This window comes from Lycium barbarum, chromosome 11 (genome assembly GCF_019175385.1).
Source record: "Lycium barbarum isolate Lr01 chromosome 11, ASM1917538v2, whole genome shotgun sequence".
NCBI classification, from domain to species: Eukaryota; Viridiplantae; Streptophyta; class Magnoliopsida; order Solanales; family Solanaceae; genus Lycium; species Lycium barbarum.
Window position 1 is genome coordinate 46,302,286 of NC_083347.1, and position 22,808 is coordinate 46,325,093.

Here is a 22,808-nt window from a genome sequence, read left to right on the forward strand (position 1 = left end):
ACTCACTCAGGCATTTAACTCAAATTCATTTTTTCCGACAGAAAGGGTGAATTTAAGGTTCCTCATTTCAGTTGTAAGCTGGTAATCCATCGATCGGATTACATTTTTTTCTAGTAGCTACCCCAGATTTTTTTTTTAATAAAAATAAATTGCTCATTTTAAATATTCAGTCTAAATAAGTCGTATTTTGTCATTTATTTTCTCAGAATCCCAAGTTTGACATAATGAAATTCTTATTCCTACTCCATTTATCGGTGTAAAATTTTATACAATTATTACCAAATATTTATATTAAAACTAGCAGCGGTAGAGGGGGTAGCATATAGTCAATGGGATAAACTGATCACAACTTTTTTGACATGACGAATAGTTATGCTTATATATATGTGAGAAAAATTAGAAAATAATTATTTTGAACCTATAATTTCGAAGGTGCAATGAGTTTAATAGTAACGATTTAAAGGGTGAGCCCATTAAATTTAAATCCTGAATCCACCTCTTCTTTATAGTATATTCATCTTCCTGAAATTCTGATCCGCCTCTACCTATAAGCAACGATCATAGCTTGTGCCATGTACATATCCTCCCTCCATTGAAAACCTAACATCGGACCCGAAGTCCTGTGGTTTGTCTCTCAGCTGAGCAGCTGCATCATGATTCAGGGGATCATCAGGATTTGGTTCCTGAAAAGTTAATCGTTACAAACCTATTTATAAAATGACTGCTAATAAAAGTATCGTTGCTTGTGAAAATACCGGGAACAAATGATATAAGCCATAGACTACAGCGTTGATATTGAGCACAGGTTTCCAGTCCTCTCGAAGAATGTTAAGACACACATTTCCTTCGTCATCAATATTCGGGTGGTAAACCTGCAACAACGATCATATTCTGTAGGCGTTTCCAACACAATTTTAGAGAAAATTAAACAATGTAAATCATTAATTACTCACCTTTATCTTGCACTTAACCTTTGGAGGGTCGTGAGGATAGACCGGAGGAATTTGGAAAGAAAATGGAAATGCTCCACCCCTAAATACAGGGAACAAAAAATAATGAGTACGAAAGCATAAAGGCATAAATTGATTTGAACTACAATAAACTTAATTTAGGAACTTACATATAATATCCTTCATCGGGGATAATGGTGACTTCGAAGTACATGAGATCATCTTTTCCGTTGGGAAACTCTATGGTACATGTTGGGGGTAGATTTAGTTCACTAATATCTGCAAGAAACAAGATACAAAATATTGTAATCATATGATAGGTGCAGAAAACAACAGAACTTGTACAGATTCAGAAAAGAAACGCACAGTACAAATAGCTATATGACATCCGCAATATATATCTCAATTTGCAAATTCTGGCATTGGTACCTCAGAGAAGTCAAGTAAATTGTATTTACGTGCACTTTGACAAACAATTATGTAAAACACAAATCTGGTAATCTTCCAATTTTAACACTTAAGAATTTAAAAAGATACATTGTGTATACTCTATATCTCATATTCCACTTATATTCTCTCTATTTCATCCAAAGGTGGAGTGGAGGTCTGATAAACAATTGGAAACGACTTGGAAGAAATTCCCAAAATATGGCCTTAGATTTGTAACGAAATGGATCTTGATAACTCAACCCCAAAATTAGTAAAAAGTTAAGCCATATAAAGTGACCAAATATCCCATCTTTTAGCCAATGTGGGACACTCAACATGGCTGGACATCTGGAGTGTGAACAATTTAATATGGGGCCCAATATCGGTAAACCGTGAATTGGGATGGCATTTACTCTAATACAATGTAAAGAACTGGAACTTGGGTTTAACTCAACCCCCATAGCTAGCTCATGAGGGCTGGTAGCATTAAAAAAAAAAAAAAAAAAACTAGCTCATGAGAGGAGGATTGTCCAAGCCTTATAAAGAAGCCAAATTTCTCATCCCTTAGCTATTGTGGGACACTCAGCCCCCACCGCCCAGGTTTGGATATTTGGAGCGTGAATAATTTAATATGGGGCACTACATCGGTAAATCATGAATTGGGATAACTGTTATAGCCCGTATTTTGTACGTTCGGATATTTCGAGGAAGTCGCGGTAAGTTAAGGGTAAGACCATTTTCAAAAGTTATTTTAATGTACAGGTTGTTATGAATATTATTTATGAATATTATTAGTATGGAAATATTGAGAAAGGCTAAGGGCAAAAAGGGAAATTCACAAGGTGGCTTATGGTAATATTGTGAAAGGCTAGGGGCAAAACGGGAATTTCAGCAATTGTTCTTGAAAGTTCATGAAGGGCCATCTTGGCCGTGTATGTGTGTGTACATGTGTGGGTCCCACCCTTTTATGGGCTATATAATTATATATATGGGCATGCTTACATAGCAAGACTTGTAGTCATCTTTCCTAATTCAAGAAAGTTCAAGAAACATGGAGGGAAAAAAAAAATGAAGAGGCCATTCGGCCATAGCTCCAAAAAAATGACCCCATGGAAATTGATCAAGAAAAAATATTTTCTCCTAGCAATCCCACCAAATGGAAGGTCCTCTTTAACATGGAGTGGTTGTTGGAGCAAATAAACCATTGGTTCTTGCAAGTTGCAAATCTAGCCGAGGAAGAAGTGAAGTGGAGAAGGTAAGATTTAATCTTCTCTTCATATGTTATGGATGATTGTGCATGTTGTGGTGTATAGAAGTGGATGAAATTCATGAAATATATGTGTGTGGGTGTTGGCCGAATGGGATTGATGGTGTAGGAAAGATGAATTGATTTTTATTTAGTAATTTGATTGTTGTTGTTGTGGATTTCATAATAAAAATGAAGATTTAACGGCTTGAAATGAAGTTGTAATCGTTTGTGGATTATGGAAGAAGTTAATGTGATATTAGTATGGTTTCTTATGATTATAAGAATGAATGATATTGCTAAAGTATAGATTGTTGATGTAGTCCATGAATTTGGAAGAAAATTGTTCTTGTTGAATTTGGAAGAATTTGGGTAGTGTATGTGTTGGTTGGGCCGTTTGAAATGTTGTGCGGGTTGTTGAAGTGTTCTTGAATATTGTTGAATGGTTTCGGATTAGTATTTGAGTATGTGAACAATTATGAATTGAATATAAAGGAAGTGTTATTGAATTATGTAAAGGAGCTACTAATATTGGAATGTATTTTGAATTAATTGTTGAAGTTGGAAGATATGATTGTTGGTATTGTTATTGATAATTTGGCCGAGTTGCATTCTCGGGTTTGTTGTTGTTAAATTGGCCGAGTTAGATTCTCGGGGATGTTGTATTTACAGGGGAAATGCTGCCGAAATTTCGGTAGAATATAAGTGAATTCATTTGAGAGACTAAGACGAGTATATGTCGATGAATCTAATGATTATGTCAACTTTCTTGAATGTAGACTAGCAAGTTTGGATAAATAAGTGTAGCTAATAAGGCGTGGCACAGGTATGTAAGGCTTACCCTTTCTTTCTTTTGGCATGTCCTAGAGCTAAGTAAGGTATGACATGGCACGCACCTTGGGGTAACTCTACTCTTTGATTCCGAGCTTGGTTATGATGTTTATTCTCTTTTGTCATGAGCATGTCCCGTATGGCTGAGTCTATTGTATGATTAATAAATGAATAAGCTACTTCATATGGTTTTGATATGTAGCCATGATTCCGAAGCTCTGTTTGATGTGCTTCCGAGGTTGCCTATGATTCTGATTCATTTCTGATATAAGTATGTCTCATATGATCGAGCTTATTATATGATTGAATAATGAGATGAGTATAAAGAGTTTTGTTTCTGAAAGAGTTCTGTAAGTTTTAATGTCCCTAACTTTCGTAAAAGATATTGGATTTGCTTTGAAACGTTCGTAAAAGTTCTGTGGTAAAAATGTTTGTAACTTTCACATACTAACTCCGATTGACTTGAAACATGTTTATGATCCTTCAAAGGTCGGTATGTGTACGTATATATCGAGTCTTGATTTATGTGCATATGGTTTCGCACTACTCTGTTCGTGCAAGTCTCAGTATGTCCTCCACTGCGTCCCGGGTCAGGGTATGTTCTCGTGCGTATTTCTCTGCATTGTTCACCGCGTCTCTCTCACTTGCGGGCCGGGGCATGTTATGTATATGATATGATGACATTATGATGTGATGACGGGGTGGTGGCCAGGATGGCACATGATTTATTCACCGCGTCCCGCAAAAGAGGGTCGGGGCACGTTACATGCATATATGATACATGATATTGACATATGATGATTCCATTTACCGCGTCCCTCAATGGAGGGCCGGGGCACGTTATATGCATACATGATATATGATTTACCGCGTCCCTCAATGGAGGGCCGGGGCACGTCATATGCAAATGTGATACATGATGATGACATGCATGATTTCATTTACCGCGTCCCTCAATGGAGGGTCGGGGCACGTTATATGATATATGATATATGATGATGGCATACATGATTTTCAATTACAATTTATGATGACATGCATGAATTTCAATTCAAAAAGGCAAGTACTTTGATGTTTTTAAAAATTCATACTTGATTCTGGTAAATCTCTGTTTCAGTTATAATTCTTCTTTTACTGTGATTCTTGCCTTACATGCTCAGTACATTTTCCGTACTGACCCCCTTTCTTCGGGGGCTGCGTTTCATGCCACGCAGGTACACCCAGATGAGTGGAAGATATTACAGAAGATGTTCCAGTGAAGTTGGCAAGCTCCACTTGTTCCTGGAGTGCTGCCGAGTCAGAGTATACGTGCTATGATGTCTGATTAATGTTAGAGACTTTGCAGACAGAGTCGTGGGTATTGGTTGTCAATTTTGTAAGCGGCTCCATCAGCCGATGCGTCACTTTGTGTTATGATATAAATTCTATATGATTACAGATTTTGTTTGTTTTAAGAACAAAGAAAAAGGATATTTCCGAAAGTTTTACTATGTATTTTATTGTATTTGATTTAAGAGTTCAAAGATATTATATGCGTAATAAGAGTCAGAGGGTTCGTTCGGCCCTAGGTAAGGGTCGAGTGCCCATCACACCCTAGTAAGGTTAGGGTGTGACAATAACCTTAGCTCTGATACTGATATCTGGCACAAATATCATGTTTCTTGTCATTTTACATCTTATTCTTATGACTTTTATTGCTTAAGCTATGATGAAATCGTCGTATTTGGGCTTATGTTGTTATATTTCATGTGTATAGGCACGATGAAGACAAACGATGGAAAACCGGGCTATAAGTGGTTGATTTTGGAGCATATGATGATTACACGAGGTGACTAGTCAAAGACCACAAGTGATAAACTAAAAGAGAAAAAACCTGAACTGAAGGAAGCATATGTGCCAGACCCGTAGCACGGGTCCAGCACGTGAAGTTCAAGTTGCGGGAAATTGAAGTCCCGCACTGCACGCGCGTGGCTAACTTGGCACATTCACAATCTAAAAATCATTGAAGGGTCTGTGCTGAGCCCGCGACGCGCGGCCAGCACGGGATGGGCTCAACCTGTCCGAATTTAATTAGGATTTTGTCTATTCTTGAGTCATTAAATTCCTAGACTATAAATACTTATTTGAAGAGTTGAGAAGGGTATGCTGAGATACTTTGAGACACTTGTAAGCCGTTACTAACCCTTTTCTTCCCCGTTTTTATTTTTATCTTCATAAACCCTAAGCTAATCATGAATTCTTTTGTTTATGATCGAATCATGAGTAGCTAATCTCTTAATTCTAGGGTTGTGGCGTAACTTGAAAGTTGGTTTGATGACAATTATTATCTATTGATTTTCCATATTTTGGGTTGCTTATTTATTCTTGAGCTTAATTGTTTGATTATCTGGCCAATAGTTAGACACTATCTGTGGCGTGTGAATTGAACTAGGGATAGGGAATTTGCATGCGTAATAAGAATAAATAGGGCTTGTTCGATATAATCGTTTTGCTAATTAGGATAGGAATATACCCTTTAGCCTTGCTTAGTTGAATACGGAGAAGTAAATGCGTTCTTGTTACCTCTGGCGACCATAGGGATATAGGTGTTATAGTAGCATCTACAGGCTTGTGAGCAACTCGGAAGATACTCATAAAGTTATAATTAATCCGTCAACTAGTAATCCAGGAAATAAGATATCGTCAACTAGTAATCCAGGAAATAAGATAAGTAGAATTTGTCCCTGCATCTGACGGTGATGTTCAGTGCCTTGTTATGCCCCAAACCTTCAGGTGGCAATTCGTCATTATGAAAAGAAACCCTGTGGGCTTCAAGGATTTCCCCCACCATAGCTGAAAGTTTCTCGCTGGAAGTCTCGGGCGGAACCTAGACTTCATTCAGTACTTTCGCTAAAGCGTTCTTGTGAGCTTCAAAACTCATCAACAATGCCAATAAAGAAATCTGAGCTGGCGTTTTCTTCAATTGTTCTACAACAGAATATTCTTTGGTTGGCATCTTTCTCCAGAATTCTTCAATCTCAGCCTCAGTTACAGCATTCTTTTGGCCATTTTCTTTGCTTGGTGCTCCTCGTGCTGCCTCCTCGGGGGCATAGCACCGCCCAGATCTAGTCATTCCGGCCGCAACAGTTTCCACAACCAATCTTCCCTTTGCTTTGTCCTTTTCATCGGACTGATAATTCCAGGGAACTGCTTTGGTGTTTCAAGAAGGTGCTTAAGCAACTAAAGCCGTGATTCTAGGCCTTGGAGTGAGCACTTCCACTTCAAATGGGGCCCTCATTTGGACCGTGATCACTGGAGCAACAAAGGCTGATGATTCAACCTTCTCCTCTTTCTTAACCGGCACGATAGTCCCTTCCAAATTGCAATCTTCGTCAATGGTAATCATGTGCACATTCGCATCGCCATGATTGGGCAGCGGATTGTTGTTTATATTTGGGGGAGCTCCTTTGAGCTTGATGACCCCTTCTTTGATCAATGCTTCAATTTTGTCCTTGAGAGTATGGCAATTCTCAGTATGATGTCCAGTAACTCCTGAGTGGTACGCACAACGTTTAGTCCCGTCATACCATCTAAGAAGGGGATTAGGGACTCTTCCCTGAATTGGTTGGAGTATCCCTGCGGTTCTCAATCTTTCATACAACTGGGCTAAGGGTTCGGCTAACGGTGTATAGGTTTTGGTTGGCTTTCTTTCGAAGTTTGGGCGAGGTCTAGGTGCATTTTTTGGACGGTTTGGTGATTGGTGTTGGGGTTGAGGTGAGTAAGTTGGCTGGTATGGGCTTTGATGGGCGGGTGCTCGAGGTGGGTGATATGCTGGTTGGGTATTGTAAATATTAAAGGGAGTGGGTGGAGGTTGGTAATAAGGTTGAGGGGCTTGGGTGTATTGGCTGTAGTATGAAGGCTGAGATGAAGGGTATTGGTAGGTTAACATTTGGTTTGGTCTTCGTTCCTGGATGGTCATGACCGCGGACCCTTCGTCCCTTTTTCTCTTAGCTGCATCTGATTGAATTGTCTTACTTGTTTCCTGCAAGACCGCAAGATTTGTGACTCTTCCTGTTTTAATACCTTCCTCTATGAAGTCTCCCATTCTGATGACTTCAGAGAACCTTTGTCCGATGACACTTAACAGTCTTTCATAGTAGGTGGCATCTTTTAAAGACTGTATAAAAAGTGTAGTCATCTCACTCTCCACCATCGGGGGCTGGACTTTTGCAGCCTCTGCTCTCCAGCGCATGGCATACTCTCGGAAAGTTTCTGTCGACTTCCTTTCCAGCTTCATCAAGTAAAATCTATCTGGGACAGTCTCAGTGTTAAACCCAAATCTGTCCATGAATTCTTGGGCCATTTCTCCCCAACTGTTCCATTTCTGCGGGTCTTGGCATGTATACCAATCGAGCACTTCTCCCGTCAAACTCCTTATGAACAATTTCATCCTGATAGCTTGATCTTTCCCCACTCCGACAAGCTTATCGCAGTATGACCTCAAGTGAGCCCGAGGATTTCCCTTCCCATCAAACATATCAAATTTTGGGATTTTATATCCGGCGGGCAACTCGATATCAGGATGGATACACAGATCTTCATACTCAAGTCCTTCACATCCTTTATTGGTTTGAATATTTCTAACTGCTTCTCTCAGACTGCGAAGCTCTTTTGCTACATTCTCGTCCGCTCTTGCCCTGGCTTCCCTTTCTATCTCCTCATAAGGGTCAACCTCTGGATGCTGCATAGCCTGCAACTGGGTAGTGAAAGGTTGAGCTTCTGCTACATATACCGGTGGCACATACTGCGTATTATGGTTAGCAGTGTATGCCAATGGTATGTGTTGAGTTGTTTGGTAGTTTTGGGTAAGTGGGGTAGTTTGGGTAAATGAGGTAGTTTGGGCAACTGCAGGTTGAGGAATGTAGGGAGTGGTGAAAGGTGGCGGATTGGTTTGTTGGAAGTTATTTTGCTGGGGGTTGGCTTGTTGCGGGTCACTTGGTTGCGGGATGGTTTGATGTATGTTGGTTTGTTGCGGGGTGGTTTGTGGCGGGATGGTTTGTTGCGGGTGGATTGGTGGTGGAATGGCTTGTTGTGGATTTGATTGTTGTGAGATGGTTTGTTGCTGGCTAGTTTGTTGTGAATCGGTAGTATTTGGATGGCCTGTGTAAAGCGGAGGGTTTGCGGGAGAGGGCTGAGGAGCGGGCGAGTCTACTGGTGAAAAGGATGGTGGGATTGTCGCATTTGTTCTTTGTTCGTGGTGAGGAGTATTGAGGGTGATGGACAGATTGGTAAGATTTCGCAGTCGCTCGATTTCAGTTTGCATATTGGCTATTTGCTGCACCAGTTGGGCGATGAGTTCGTCATTCCCTCCTACCGAAGCTTCAGGTTCGTCTCTTGGAAGGGTGACAAGTCCCAAGCCAGTCTGTTCGGATGCCCCTGAATCATTCATATCGCTGGATAGGGGTGGGCACGGTACGGTATATACCGAATACCATACCGATACCGAAATTTTTAATACCGCGGTTTTGGTATTACGGTATTTGGTATGGTATTTGGTATGAATTTAAATTTTCTTTGGTATTCGGTACGGTATTTGGTATTTATAAAATGGATACCGAGATACCGTATACCGTACTGAAGTTTATACTACATATATACAATCCATATATATTATATTTACTACTGCTAAATATATAGACTAGATTTCGTAGAAAAAATTACATCACATCTCATTTAAAGAAGTTCCGGTCAGTTCCCCAATATTGAAAGAATCCACAAGCCAGCAATAACAGCGAGGAATTTCTTCAACTCCTTCCCAGAGGCAATATCCCGAAGGATTTCAAGAGCTCTGTTGATTTCAATCCTCAGTGCAGCAGCAACACCCAGGACAATGTCCTCAGGTAGAATGACTTCTGGAATTTGGGGTGGAGACTTGTTTATGAAGGTGGATGCATTGGACCAAAGGAAAAGGACCGCCAAGGCAGCGATCTGTATATGGCATACAAGTGTAAGCAAGTGGTACTCAAGCAACTCAAAAAGCACCCAAATTGCAGTGGCGACAGGATCGGTTAGATCTTGTTGGATTTTGGGTTTGTGAGTGTCCGGTTGGTGATGATATATACGTAAGTCGAAGTTAAATAAATTATGGTTACCGAAATACCGTACCGTGAAATACCGAAACCGAACTTAAAAATACCGAACCATACCGAATTAGTTTGGTATGGTAATGGTATCGTATTTTTAAAAACTGAATACCGAAGTTACCGAACCGAAGTTTCAAATACCGTACCATGCCCACCCCTATCGCTGGATGCTCGTGTTTTTGATCTTGTAAAGTACGGGTGGTCTGCCAGCTTGCAGTCAACACGAATCAACCGTTGGGGGAATAATAAAAAGTAAAATAAAACCTTTAAAAAATGAAGAAAACTGCGTTAGTATGGTGCGAATGATTGCTGCTTAAATTAATGCGAACATTGAGCAAACAACGTTGAAAGAAACACATATTGCATAATAAACAAAACACCTATTGCATAGCAAACAAATCACATAATAAAAAGAAAATACAGCGCGACCTATTATGCAAAGGACCTCTTTTGTGCCAGAGGTAGGCCTAACGCGGATTTGAAGGATAAAATATGCAATTATATGTCATCCCAATGTGCTAACATACGATGTTTAAAATTTAAATCCCGATGCAAAAGAAATTATTACAACTACTACTTGACTTTCATAAGCTAATTAAAATGAGGAAGGCCCTTCATTGTTCTTGAGCCTCTTGGTTGCCTGGATTGATTGATCGATCTTTCGGCGATTCTGAGCAAGGTATGACATAGCTAGAACTCCTCCCGTTTTGATGCCTTCTTTGATGCAAGTGTCCCCTTGCTCAGCTAGAAGTGTATCCAATTCTTGCATGCTTTGCTCGTAACTAAGTGCCTGTTGCTTCCAATTCTCTGCCTCCTTTTCCTTTTCCTTAAGTTGCGCATGGTGCTCGGCTTCAGAGATAAGACTTTTCTTACGCAATTGCCGGAGTAAGATGTATGCTTCTGCTTCCCCATCCTTAATTCGCCCCCTCAGACTAACGCCAGGTTTGATTGATCCTTCCAAGTTAGCGGTCAGCCACTCCAGATAGTTATCCTCGCATCCAGCTTGGTATCTATTTGGCTCAATTGAATCTTCTTTCATAGTTTCCCTCGATTTCCACATGCTGATAACCTCTTTTGCAAAAGGAATTTTTCCTTCCTTGTAGTCGACTCGATAATGATCCATGTCTGCTACTAAAGGTATGTTTTGCTTTCTTCCAGATTACCTTAAAGTTCACAGTGGGGCGTAAGGTTGCAAGCCCCGAAGTCCCATCAAAACTAAAAATGGCACGATCTTTGTACGAAACACCAAACCCTCGGATGGAAACCAACTGAACATCCATTGAATTGAATCATCGTTCAAATGGCTGAGAAGTCATACCCACCCTTTTACACAATTTGGCTTTTCAAATGATCTACCCGTCAAGATAGCGTCTGGAACATGTCCCAGAATGTGATTTCGCCCGTCAGCTTTCGGAATGCTAGACCCCCGTCGTCCTTTTGAAGATGTTCCATCAACCAAATCTGTAGAAGCAAGTTGCATCCCTCAAAATGCTTATACCCGTGCTCGGTAGATATCTGCCACGACCATAGGGGCCACAGTGTAGTGTTTCCCGTCGATGCCACCAAATAGAGCTTTAGTCACAGTAATGAGATGGGTGTGAATGTCTCTTGTGGTTCCTTTAGGGAATACCATAGTTCCCAAAAAACACACTGCGAAAGCGAAGCACCGTTTTTGTTTCCAAGAGTCGTATGAGAAGAACTCGTCTTGATGATTGGTGAAACTTCGTTGATAACCAAACCTATGATACAAATACTCAAATGGTATCATAGACCTTTGTAAGCACTCTACGCCTTTACCCTTTCTGAACCCGAAGCTGTCAACAAATTCTTTTGGTAAAGGTTCCTTTGGAATAATCATGCCACAGTTTTGCCATTTCTTCTTCTTATGTAATAAAGTAGCATTTTCTACACAGCCTCTCATTTCCTCTAACAACGGAGTCATCTCAATGTTGCCAAATCTAAACACGGCCCTTTTCTCATCCCAAAACACAGTTGCCGCCTTGATGATGTCTCTACAGGGTTGGATATCCATCAAAGACGGTAAGTGCCCCAATGCTCCACGTACAACCCGCTGTCTGTAATCCCCCAGATCAATCCACTATGCTTTTAGTTGGGAAGGGACGCTCAAAACCATGCTAAACCTCGGGTAGGCATTGTGCTGACTCATGGTTACCTGCGTTCACAAATGGTTAGTTCTACCTAAATAGCACATGGTCCACATAACACACGTTTATCCTTCAAATCTATGCACATAACGTGATAACCGTCGCTCGGGGTCGAAGACCCACTCGGACATTTGGAAGAGGTTGACTAATGGACTTAATACACCTTGGGTATTAAGCCTCATAGGTTCGTGCATGTCCTTAAAAGGGTTTTGGCTTAGCTCTATCTTAGGCTGACTAGGAGTTGTTTTCCTATGACACAAGGCTCCCCCAAGCGGACAACTTGGGAGTGGAAAGTCCGTGGCCGTCGACTGCACCGCCGATCGACTAAATCCACTAGACCAATCCAACTAAAGGGGTAATTTAGTAGTGCACGGGCGCGAACCGCGAAGCCGCTCTAAGTGTGTGAATATGTGTGAGTTTTTCAGGAGTGGAAGAAATATGAACGGAATGCCAGTTAAAGGAAGCAGTAACATATTATTACATAGAAAATTTCACATAATAAAACAATCACTTAAAAGAACATAAGAGAAACAAATAAAGCAACAATTAAGGCAAAAATAAGCCAAACATCCAACAAATTAATTATTAACCTAAGTTTGTTATGGTTAGAACCTAAAATCCCCAGCGGAGTCGCCAAGCTGTTATACCCCATTTTAACCGGGTTGAAATTAGAGTACAACATATTGGAGATTCCTATATTGCTTTTGTTTTAAGGAGTCGCCACCTAATTAGTTTAATGGTGAATTAGGATACCTAATTTATTAACTAAGGCAAAGCTAACTAAACCTCCGTTAATAGTCTGCTTAATCAGTGTGATTCTAGGTAAGGGTTCTATATTATTCCAAAGGGAAGGGTTAGGCATCCTTTAGAATCCGTTAACTACGGTTATCCGGCTAAACTTAGGTTGATTAATTAATGCTAAATAAGGTGCTTCAAATTTGCTAAAGTTTTAAAGGACAATAATATTTGTCATAATTAGATTTACGGAAAATATAATAAAAGAAGACTTTAAAGGCTATTTTAAAACAAGATTTGTAAAGGTTGTTGAAGAAAGAGTATGATAGTGCTATTTAAAATAATACTTATAAATATTGCTAAGGCTTTTTAAAAAATGCAATTTAGAATAAGGCTTGTACCAAATATCATAATCTTGCATAAAAGGAAATTTCAAATGCCATTTAAAATAAAACTTATAAATATTGCTAATGCTTTAACTAAAAAAGGCTATTTAAAATAAGATTTGCATAAAAATAGATAAGTAGAAGAAAATGGGTTTATGTAGCATTTTAATAAGTATTTGAGATAATTCGAGTGGCAAGGTATTAGTTGGTTTTGCATTTTAGGAATATAAACAAAAAATACAAAAAATAGCTGATGCGGTTTTTTTTTTATTTTTTATTTTTTATTAACTATATTTTAAAATCAACTTAAAACTTGAAGAGTTATTTATAAAATATATTTGCGTATTAATGCCGTTTTTTATTTTCTAAGATAATAAGAATACATTACGATCCCTTTAACTCAAAACATGCATTCATACTATTATAAATTAATTATTCTAAAAGTAAATATTATAGGTATTATAAATACTTTAATATAAAAAGAAGAAAATGAAACTTATGGAACTAATTATTAGTTTCTCTTAAATTAACTACCACGACTAAAACTAAACCCCACTAAATTTACTAGAATTCATCTAAGTTAGGAAAACAAAACGAAATAAATAGTTAATCACGCAATACAAGTTAAATGCAAAAAAAATAAAAAAAAATAGAAGAGCCAATAAGCTGAATGGGCTCAGCCCCTTTTAAGGACCGCTGCTGCTGTTTTTTTGTTTGGGCTTTGGCCCAAAATTTTATTTGCTGCGGACAGAGCTGATGCGAGGAGATTACGTTGGGCTTTTAGCCCAACACCGAATGCGGAGGAAGACGAGTCCCTCGGACTCGCATGCGATGATCATGCATAAAATGAAAGGAAAATGATTAGTATATTATCAATGAGTAAGGTTAAACATATAAAATGTAAACTCAAAAACAGAGCAGCAGATTGTGTATATTGTGAATATCCTATGCATATCACATAGCAGTAGCACTTAATACTCAGAGTATACCTGGTATACTTGAAAGGTATATACTAATACACGACCTTTGTGTACACTGGGCGTACACTAAGGTTTTGTATGCCATGTATACTTTGACGTATACCATACTATAGAAAAATCAGAGGGGACAAGCCTACACGAGCAGATTCAAAATGCAGAAAAAGAGAAGGAAATTCGCGAGCGCCTCACGTATTCCAGACTAAAAACAAACATTCCAAGCAAGCGTAAGGCACGGTTAGATACCTAACCAGAAAAATTAATTGAATTTGCCCAGATAGCAACAAAACTGGTAACAGACGGGAAATGCAAAACACTACGTTCAAATAAGGTTGAACAACAAAGGAGGAGGAGGAAAATTATACAGGAGTTAAGAATACGCTACAGTTAACCATATATAAAGCAACATGATTGATGGACTGTTTAACATATGCTATCATCTGAAACACTTTATACATAGTCATTCATTTAAGAAAAAGTTCAGTAACAAACATCTATATGCTGGAAACAGTTTGGCACAATATAGAGCAAGAATTAGGCATGAGGAATACTGATTTCACAAAAGGGCAAACTATAGGCTAGCACTGATAGCATATAGGCATATAAGATCCCTGTTTAACTTAGACAAAGACAAGTATTCAAATCACAGGAATGGGTAAACACAGAAGGACACAGGTGATGTCATTAAATATGGTCTTATTTAGTATGTTTTAGGACTAAACCGACACAGCACTTAAGATGAAATAGAAATTCAAAGCCAAGTGTTCATGTAAACATCTCAAACATATGGCAACTCTCATATATCGGTAAAATAAGTGATTGGACATTCTTAGACATCATATACAGGCTAATCATCAAGAAAACAGGTGGACATGACTACATTTGGACAATAATGACATGCAAGGCCAGTTCTGACTCAGATTACCACTTACGAGAACACAAGACATATAAGGACAGTCCAAACAATTACATAGACCCCTTTATGTGATTTAGACTAGCACTGATGCATTCATGAGTCACATAGAGACATCAAACAAGTACCCATACCAATATTGATAGTATATGAGCATTTGTAGAGTTAAATAAAACACCTATGATAGACTAAACCCAAATTAATTGAAGACAAGCAGGGGATATTCATCAAAAAGACTTAAGTAAAGGCATATCAACCTAACACAGAAACATTAAACAAACTTTTTGTCAATAATTTAAGCCAATGCTCAAATAGCCACATTAAACAATTTCATACCATTTCAAGTTTGTTTTTAGGTATATAGAGACCCTAAATGATTGAACCCAAACCCATATCTGAACATTTGATTGGCCTTATGCTATTAATGAATCAATGAATAAGGAAACACATGAGTATTTTAAGCAAATTAGGGGTGAAATAGATTTTTAAGCATGGTGATGACAAGATCAGGCGCATTAAACACTAAAAGATTCAAGATTAGACAATTTAAGAATCAAATCGCATTATGCTTAGCAAAATCCAGTTGTATCTAGATGTTAATCACAATGGACTGCTACTAACCGATAATGGGACAGGATAGACAAGCCAAATAGATGAGTAATTAATGGCTAAGTGACCAAAATAATTTAAATAGACAACTATGTTATTTCTAATGCTATTTTTTACAGTAAACGAATGGCATGCTTACGCAAACAAACGATTAAACTTAAACTAAGGTTAATCCAAACTAACATATGAACTAATAACATACTTAAATACTAATCACGACAACATTAACTAAAAAAACTAACACCAAACTGAAAACTGGACTACACTAAAGTAATAATACAATAGCCACTAAACTAACATATAAGCAGACGACACTATACTAAACTAAAACAGAACAAGCTTATAATGCTAAACTGCTAACAATGCTAAACTAACCATTAATTTAGCAATTAATCACGAACATTAACAAACACATAATAGACATGAAATAAAATAAGCACATAAACAAACTAAAGCAAACTCATCTAACCACCAAACAGAATAGACATACATATAGACCTGATTGTAAGCAAAATGGCTTAAAGGGGGAGAAATTACCTTCTTTGGGTGCAGCGAAGTGAGGCTTCGAGTCTCCGATCTACCTCAAAACAACACCAAATCCGAGCTTGCGATGCTCGGATTCGAAGCAATACCAAGACAAACAAAAAAAAAACCTAAAAAAAATGACTTAGGATTTGACTCGATATTCGGAAATAAGGCTGATGTACTAATATTGCTTAGGGGATTTTGGACACTGGAAAACCTCTGGTTTTGTAAGGGATTTTTGAGATTCCAAGGAGCTAAATGGTAAAACATTAATGAAAAAAGGTAAAATAAAAAAAAAATCACCTCTATGAAGGCGTAATTCTGTTGCAGTTTGCTCCTTAGCTTGTGGTTTATCTGCATTTGCAGCAGCTTCCTTCTGCTTTAATCAAATTAATCATGATCCCTATAAGAAAAAAAAAACATAAATATTCGAACCGCAAATAAGAAATCCCGTGTGAAACACATAAGAAAGAAAATTCTTGTGCATTTCTGGAGTAATGTAAAGGAAGGGTAATTATTTCTTTTCAGACGTATTTAGGAGCATGCATGTAAAAGAAGATTCCCTAATATGTGCCAATAGCTCTTCTTAGAATTTACGAAGGAAGTGGAAAATAAATCTTCAATTTATATATTTTAAGTTTCAATAATCTATAATTTGGAAGTCGACATAGATTTCTTAATTTGTCACATGTCGAGAACCTATATATTGAAAAGTCATTATCATTTATAGCTAAAAAAATATGGAAGTCGAGATAGATTTCACCGTTGAATGTTCATATATAGATATAATAGTCAATTGATCAAACCTATCCTTATGTCGATCTAGTAAGTGACTCCCTTCCTAAAACACGGTCACTTTGAGGTTTTCAACAGTGATTTCTCCATCAACTAGAGTACTAGACTTGAATAAACAAACATACCAAACAAACTAATTACTTATTTGGATGTATACTGAACACAAATCATGTGTTCTAATAATTTGTAAAAGCCCTTGCAGTACCTCATCAATAGCTAAGATTAGCGCTATGGTGATTTTTAATTAAGGATCTGTTTCAGCATATAAGAAAAGGTTTTTGAGAGAATTTTTTTTTTAGTAAAAAATTCTTGAGGGATTGGGGTTGTGAGGTTGAGTGTTGTAAACACTTGTAATATTTCTTCTTTAATAAGATCTGCAGCAGCAACGTGGACGTAGCTCTCACATTGAGGGTGAAACACTATAAATCTGTGTGTGCTATTTATTCTTCGCTTACATCACGGCGTAAGTAGGTTCTGTCTAAGGAGGTTGGTATTTAAGTGGTCCAGTTGTGACCCTCCAATCTTTCCTGGGAACCTGCTTACAAAGGTCGGATTTGGGATTCAAAAACCCTAACAACTGGTATCAGAGCAACAGGTTGTGTTGTGATTTAGAAACGATGGGAGGCGAAGATGGTACGACGCACGACATCGGTAAATTCGATAGTACAGATTTTGCGTTCTGGAGAATGCAAATTGAAGATTATTTATATGGCAGAAAGTTTCATGAACCTCTGAGTCCGAAACCAGAGGAGATGAAGCAAGCAGATTGGGATCTCCTCGACAGACAAGTTCTGGGAGTCATTCGGCTGACGCTGTCGAAGAACGTTGCTCACAACGTGGCAAAGGAGAAGACCACCGCAGATATGATGAAGGTATTGTCTGACATGTATGAGAAACCTTCGGCAAATAATAAGGTATTTCTCATGAAGAAACTATTTCATCTAAAGATGATGGAAAATGCTCATGTTGCTGCATACGTAAATGAATTCAATACCATTGTAAATCAATTGTCATCGGTAAAAATTGATTTCGATGATGAAGTGCAAGCTCTAATTTTGTTGGAATCTCTACCAAATAGCTGGGAGCCAATGAGAGCAGCGGTTAGTAATTCTGTCGGCAGTAACAAACTAAAGTTCAACGATGTTAGGGATCGTATCCTTGCTGAGGAGGTGTGCAGGACAGATTCTGGAGAGGCATCGACGAGTTCTGCTTTTAATGTTGAAAACAGAAGCAGAAATTATGATAGAAACTACAACCGAAATAGGGGCAGATCGAAGTCAAGGAATGGCAGGGGTCAATCCAGACCAGGACGAACACTTGAGTGTTGGAACTGTGGAAAACCAGGTCACTTCAAGAAGAACTGCAGGGCGCCAAAGAAGGAGGACAACAAGGGGGCTGGAATCAACGCTGCTACGGAAAACATTGGCGATGCGTTGTTGCTATCGGTTGACAGCCCAATAGACTCTTGGGTGCTTGACTCAGGAGCGTCCTTTCATACCACCCCACATCATCATATAATGACAAACTACGTGGTTGGGAATCTCGGCAAAGTTTATTTAGCCGATGGAGAGCCGCTAGACGTTGTTGTCACGGGAGACATTAATTTGAAGATGTCAAATGGATCCTCGTGGAAGATTACAAAAGTTAGACATGTTTCAAAGCTGATGCGAAACCTGATCTCAGTAGGTCAGCTTGATGATGAGGGATATGATCTCAACTTTGGTAATGGGTCTTGGAAGGTGGCGAAAGGTGCTATGGTAGTTGGCCGAGAAAAGAAGATTGGCACTCTCTACATGACGACTAGCTGTAGTGATACTGTTGTTGTGGTTGACAGCACAAAAAAGACAGATTTGTGGCATTGTCGGCTAGGGCATATCAGCCAGAAGGAGATGAAGCTGTTGGTGACAAATGGCTTAATTCCGGAGCTGAAGACGGTGGACCTTCATACGTGTGAGAGCTACATTCTCAGAAAAAAAAAGCGAGTAAGCTTCTCAAATGCAGGCAGGGAGTTGAAGGTCGAGAAGCTGGAATTGGGGCACACAGACGTGTGGGGACCTACCACTGTCCCCTCTCTTGGAGGATCACACTACTACGTGACCTTTATTGATGATTCAACCAGGAAGGTATGGGTTTATTTTATGAAAAATAAATCCGATGTGTTTAGTATATTCAAAAGATGGAAAACCATGGTCGAGAATGAAACAAACCTCAAGTTGAAGTGTATGAGGTCCGACAATAGCGGAGAATACACCGATGGTGATTTCAAATGGTACTGTGCCGATAATGGGATCAAGATGATAAAGACTATTCCTGGAACGCCGCAACAAAATGGAATAGCCGAAAGAATGAACCGAACGTTGAACGAGCGTGCTCGGAGTATGAGAATACACTCTGGACTGCCCAAGACATTCTGGGCAGATGCAGTCAATACCGCGGCCTTCTTAATTAACCGAGGACCGTCAGTTCCCTTGGATTTCAGAATTCCAGAAGAAGTTTGGAGTGGCAAGAAGGTAAATCTTTCATTTCTGAAAGTGTTCGGCTGCTTATCATATGTTCATAATGATGATACAGCTAGAAGCAAGCTTGATCCAAAATCAAAGAAGTGTTACTTTATTGGCTATGGTGACACCGATCTTGGTTACCGATTTTGGGATGAACAAAATCAGAAGATCATCCGAAGCAGGAATGTTGTCTTCAACGAAGAGGTACTGTACAAAGACAAGTTGCAAAAAAAATCAGAATGTCAGGACAAAGAAGCAGAAATAATCGATTTGAGGGACTTCCCGACACCTGAGCCGCAGCCAGGTACAGCCGAGGCAGAGGAACAAACAATCTGAGAAGGTGCTGATGAAAGTGCTGATTCTGAAACAAATAAACAGATGCCAATCACAGAACTGCGTAGATCATCCAGGATCAGGAAGCCGATTCACAGGTACTCTCCATCCCTCAACTACATTCTACTCACTGATAGAGGGGAGCCGGAATGTTATGAAGAAGCAATGCAAGTCGATAAATCGACTAAGTGGGAGCTGGCAATGAAGGATGAGATGGATTCACTATCGGTAAATCATACATGGGATTTAGCCGAGTTGCCAAAGGATAAGAGGGAATTGCAAAACAAATGGGTTTATCGGATAAAGGAAGAACCCAATGGAAGCAAGCGTTATAAAGCAAGGCTGGTTGCAAAGGGATTTCAACAGAAAGAAGGCATTAAACTCTCACAAGAAGAACATGTGAGGAAAGTTATCAAAAGGTTCAACATGCATGATGCCAAGCCAGTCAGCACTCCCTTGGCTGGACACTTTAGGTTGTCAAAGGATCAGTCGTCGACAACCGAGGATGAGAAGAAGCAGATGGACAAGATACCTTATGCATCTGCAATCGGTAGTCTTATGTATGCAATGATATGTACAAGGCCAAACATTGCACATGCAGTGGGAGTTATCAGCCGATTTATGAGCAATCCGGGAAAGCAACACTGGGAGGCTGTGAAGTGGATATTCAGATATCTGAAAGGCAGCTCGAGTTCAGCTCTGTATTTCCGAAAATCAGAAATAGGATTGCAAGGGTATGTTGATGTTGACAACGGTGGTGATGTTGATAGCAGAAAGAGCACATCCGGGTATGTTTACACCTTTGGAGGTACTGCAATCTCTTGGGTTTCCAAGTTGCAAAAGATAGTAGCTCTCTCTCTAGTTGTGAGGCTGAGTACGTTGCTGTGACGGAGGCCACAAAGGAAATGATGTGGCTACAATATTTTCTGCGGGAATTGGATCAGGACCATGAGGGAAGTGGGCTATATTGTGATAGCCAAAGCGCCATTCATTTAGCAAAGAACCCGGTCTACCATGCTTGAACGAAGCACATACAACTCCGATACCATTTCATTAGATCAGCTTTGGAAGATGGAGCGTTAGTGCTTGAGAAGATCGCAGGGAGTCAGAATCCAGCAGACATGCTGACAAAGGCAGTGACGATAGACAAACTGAAGCTATGTTCAGCTTCAGTTGGCCTGCACGAAGTATGAAACTAGGAAAGAGCTGCTGCATCGATCAAAGTGTGAAGACTAATTAAAATTAGCCTTCAAATGGGAGATTTGTTGGGTCCATCCCTTTATTTTAGGGAAGAAAACACTTCCCTTGTTTTGAGGAAGAAAACACTTCCCTTGTTTTGAGGAAGAAAACATCTTCCTTGTCTTTGGCAAATTGTCAAGTGCTTGCTTGAGTCACTAATGACATCAATAGGTTCATCTCATACCTATAAATAGGGAAGCTTTCTCATTTGCTAGACACACCAAAAAAAAATTGAAGAAGACAACACATCCCATAGAGAGAAAAAATCTAAAAGAAATACTCTTAGTGAAAGGCTTAAGAGAAGTCTTTGAGAGAATTTTTAGAAAAAAATCTTGAGTGTAATTGGGATTGGGGTTGTGAGGTTGAGTGTTGTAAACACTTGTAATATTTCTTCTTTAATAAGATCTGCAGCAGCAACGTGGACGTAGCTCTCACATTGAGGGTGAACCACTATAAATCTGTGTGTGCTATTTATTCTTCGCTTACATCACGGCGTAAGTAGGTTCTGTCTAAGGAGGTTGGTATTTAAGTGGTCCAGTTGTGACCCTCCAATCTTTCCTGGGAACCTGCTTACAAAGGTCGGATTTGGGATTCAAAAACCCTAATACATGTAACTAGCATTTAAACCTAGCAACACACAAGTATAACAACAACCTACAGGTGAAGAGTTAAAACTTACTTAGGGGAATCACACTAACAAATAATACTGGTAGGTAATTCTGTAAAAAGGCAGCAAAAATATTATTCCTTTTTTTTAGAGATTTTTTTTGTTCTTCCAAATTTATGTCTTTGTTGAGAATTTCAAGGGACACTTCAAATCTCAGTGCAAAAGATTAGGAAACAACCATCAAAATCCAAGTCACGAGGGAGACGGCAATCTCTACGGTCAACGGGGAAGGGGTAAATTGCAACTTACCCACTAAAGTTTAGGTGATTGGCACATCTTACCCTTTTAATTATTCTTTTGGGTATTACAATTTTTTTTATCTGGCCGATTAAGTTTACCCAAATACTATTTGTTGCCTGGAATAGAAAACAATTTGAACGAAAAAAATAAAGAACGTAACCTCAGAAAGAGAAATTCAAAGCAATCTATAACAAACTTTTCTTCTCTATTTAATAAGTGAGACCAAGTAATTAAGGGAAGATTTAACAAAAGGTATCAAACAAGTGTTGAAATTAATATTGGTGACAACTTTGACCAGCCCAAGTCAAAGCCCACTTAAAAATTTGATTAAGTTAATTGGGGTTCGAAATGTAATTTTTAAAACTTGTTAATCTTTTACAAAACACAAAAACACCCAAAACACCCACCCATTATACAAAACACCCAAAGCATTCCTCTCCCACAACTCCCCACTTCTTTCATATTTCAAAATGAAAAGTAGCTCATCTCAACCAAAACTCCCACTCAACCTTTCCTCTTCTTCTTCACGTCCTCGTCTCTCCTCTTTTCTTTTTAAAATCAAAGTCCCAAGTCTCTCTCATCTCTCTTCTTCAAGTCTCTCTTCTTGCTTCCTCGCTGCTGTTGCTGCTTCTTCTTGAAGGTAAATTTTTTCTTTCACTTGATTCAAAAGTTAGGGTTTTGAAATCACAGTGTGAAATTGATGATTTTGGTTATAGAAAAAGAAGAAGAACATGGGTTTGTCTTCAATGTTGTTTATTTTGTTGTTCCATGTTTGATAAACACTTATTTGGGGTATTTGTTTCACTTGTTGGGGTTTGTGCGTTTTTTCAAATTATGGTTTTTGGTGTTGTTTTTGTTCTTATTCTCCTTAGGATTTCGAAAAAAAGGGCTTGCAATTTTGTTGATTTTTTCCAACAGATGAGTAAGCTGTTGCAGCAACTTCAGCACTTGTTTGACAGTTGCAAACATCTACTGAGGTTGCTTGCTTTTAAAAACCCCTATTTGGTTTATTTTGTTTAACTTATGATGGTTGTATGTTTGTAATGAAATACTGTTGTTGGTGCTGTTATTGTCCTGGTATGGTATGGTTTAGGAAAAGTTTGGATTTTATCCAACAGGTGATGAACTTGGGGCAACTGATTCTT

General features: G+C 38.9%; 1 pseudogene; it reads right to left on the minus strand.

Annotated features, from left to right (window-relative positions):
- Positions 1 to 545: 545 nt before the first annotated feature.
- On the minus strand, positions 546 to 22,074 carry LOC132619803 (NEDD8-conjugating enzyme Ubc12-like; annotated as a pseudogene).
- Between the last annotated feature and the right edge of the window lie 734 nt (positions 22,075 to 22,808).